The sequence below is a fragment of the Ruditapes philippinarum genome, unplaced genomic scaffold, assembly GCF_026571515.1.
Source record: "Ruditapes philippinarum isolate M1 unplaced genomic scaffold, ASM2657151v2 ctg4894_1_1_1_1, whole genome shotgun sequence".
In the NCBI taxonomy this organism is placed as follows: Eukaryota; Metazoa; Mollusca; class Bivalvia; order Venerida; family Veneridae; genus Ruditapes; species Ruditapes philippinarum.
In genome coordinates, this window is record NW_026860264.1 from 48,836 (window position 1) to 51,915 (window position 3,080).

Below are 3,080 nucleotides of genomic sequence, written 5' to 3' on the forward strand. Positions count from 1 at the left end.
TACCAACTTGCATACATCTGTCTGTGGATTGGTACTTTTCAGTATTTCAGTATGTTGTCTGATCATTGTCAAATAATGAAACATTTCCACAGACATATTTAGTTCCATCTACCAAACTGAATTTCCTGGATAACTTATAAACTAGTCAGTAATTATCAATTTCTCCCAAATGACCAACTACTAACCTCATATATGATTTCTAAATCAGCGGTCAGCGGTGAGAGACAAATGACCATTAAACTATAAAGAAAAAAATAACATTAAGACATCAATTTAAGTAATTCATTGTTTTGAACTTACCTATCTTGTCTGTATCATAATATCCTAGGTATAAAACTCAAAACTGACCTTATACATCCTCTCTCTCAATTAATATTCTATTATTCAAACTGGCAGTCGGGTAAAAAATATACCCGGGCCACTATAACAATAATAACAAAACATGATGCAACTATATAATCTACCTATTTAAGGCCAACAAAACTGCATCATTGTTTATCACACAACAATCCAGTAAAAATGTAATATGATCTGTGAATCTTGATATGAAGTTTACAATAGATTTATCTCTGTCATTGGTGCATTTTAATTTGAAAATGCCACATAAATTTGCATATTAAGTCAAATTTGAATTTTAATATATTATGCTCAAAATTGATAAATAGATCATTATTATTATCTTTATAAACGTTTAACGTTCAAGTGTCTATAGAGGATATTGAATGAGTGTAAGTTCAATACTGAATTTATTGCACGAGTTGAATAAAATTATATTATGCGAGCCTCTGGCGAGCATAATATTATTTTATTCAACGAGTACAATAAATTCAGTAATGAACTTACACAAATTTAATATTCTATTTATCACATACCAAAAATAAAGACCGTTTAAAGTGAAATAAGAGTCATTTTACGTTGACGCGCCTATAGTATAACGCTAACATTTAGCGCGTCTTTACACTATGTTTGTATAACGCTAATGACGTCACGTCAAAATATATGCACGGCCGTGCAATACCATATTTACGGAGTCGCAAAATCGGCACGGGTGTGTGATAAAAGTTATTATTCTAGCTGGTATATCGTCGGTGGGCTTCGAAAAGGCCCTATCTCAATTTTTGCGAAAATCGTTTTAGGTCATTTTCTTGACAAACAAACCGAGGCGCGCATTGTGCGAAAACACCCGTTTAGATAGCCAATCGGAAAGTGAATTTATTGCCATGTGAGAAAAAGACGTATAATTTTTGGATGAAAAATTTGTTCCGCGAAAATGCCCGATAATTTTTAGGAGTGAAATTAGAAAGTAAAAACGGAGAAAACTCGGATTTTCTTATGAAAGTTTCAAAGATCAGGTATGCTTTTTCTTTTTGACAGTGGAAATAATGATGTGTTTCGTGTAGTATGTAGTTATATGATACATAAAATCATCAATACATTGGGTAATGGGGATTTCACATACAACACTTGTCGGCTAGGTTAAATTTTAGCTAAGAAAACTATTTTTAACTTGTTTTTCTTAAACCTTAGATTTTAGTTTCATTCTTTACACCAAAATGTATAAAACTGATAAATCTGAGCTACATTAAAGCTGTTAAAATAACTTTTATAAGTAATAGGGCATTTTCGCATGCTAATTTTTTGGTAAGGTTTGTCTTATAAGGCATTTTCTTATATATTTTGTAAGACAATATTTATGTTCCTTATTTTCATACATCACTTTTATTTATATTTTCAGCATGTTTAAAGATTACAATCACACCCAAGACTGGTAGACATTTATTTTCTCGGAGAAATAACATATAGTGTTCTTTAAAAAGGTAATATTTACATAAATAAATATGCAACTACTTGTAAATTTAAATAAATAAATAAATAAATATTTAATTGTCTGAATACCACATAGATTTGCAATTATTTATTTTGTAAGGATTCTCATTAAGATTATAATTAAGAGTTATTTAAAGACCAGGCACGTACTGATAATCATCAGACTTAACTGGGATGTTATGTAAGATGGTTGCTACGTTCATTTTATAATCATTAAATTGTTTTCTACCATTTCACGTTATTACAGGTGTCTGATGACCACTATCTTGATAAATGTTCAATATTTCAATTTTGAATTATTGGACTATTTGATTTGTAACAACTGCAAAGTGATGACAATAACATTTAATCTATTTACAAAAGATGAGAAAAACTTCTGCCAGAAATCCTACTTTTGAAAGACTTCAGTGATCTCGTGTGGCTTAAACCGTAGGGAAAGGGCTTGCGGTTTTATCTTACGTGTCTGTTTGACTTCAGTCTAAATGCGACTGAGAAGGACACTATTTATTCTTTCAAAGTCCAGTAAATGGCCAAGGTCGTCAATCTACTGTAAACTCATTTGAAAAAGAGAAACCGGAACATTATGTGAACAATGCAAAAGTATCATGGTTTTCTTTAAAAAAATTCTTGGAGAACATCTTGACTGAAGACAATAAAGTAAAAGAAATAGTGATATAGATTTACAGGTGTTGCTACCAATACCAAAAAGTGACACTTGGAAATTCTTAGTAAAGACTTGCAAATATAACACAGAAGCTTATACAATAAGGTCAGGCTCAGATGGAGGTGGGCGTAGTTTATAGTCAAATTGAACGGAAACTTAAAAATCACACTTATATATTATCTTGTTAACTATGTTTGTTTGATTGGGTTTTACGTTACACCGACACAGTACAGGTCATATATGGCGATGTTCCAGCTTTACTGATGGAAAAATACTTCAGTTGCCATTCCGTTCATTATTTCAGGCACGAACGGGCACCTAAGTAGAACCACAGACGTTCTTTAAGCTATCTTGATAGCTTTCTCACATGAAATAATCCAAAGTCTCTGTCAGGATTCGAACCCATAGTGGTGAGGACAAGTGCTTTGAAGTCAACGGTCACTGACACTCACGGTTTTAAAACTGCTCGCGCGAATTACCCATATGAGGTTTAATAACAATATAGGCATGATTTCTTGAAGAACTTTACGATATCGTATGAAACCATTAGACAGGGAAATACTTGTTAGAACAATATGACTTGGTGCTT

At 32.0% G+C, this 3,080-nt stretch overlaps 1 long non-coding RNA gene across 1 annotated transcript; it reads left to right on the top strand.

Moving 5' to 3' along the window:
* The first annotated feature begins 1,078 nt into the window (after positions 1-1,078).
* LOC132759451 (uncharacterized) lies at positions 1,079-2,580 on the top strand. Its single transcript, XR_009629715.1, has 3 exons — positions 1,079-1,352; positions 1,736-1,817; positions 2,075-2,580. It is a non-coding gene; the product is annotated as an uncharacterized LOC132759451 (long non-coding RNA).
* The last annotated feature ends 500 nt before the right edge of the window (positions 2,581-3,080 follow it).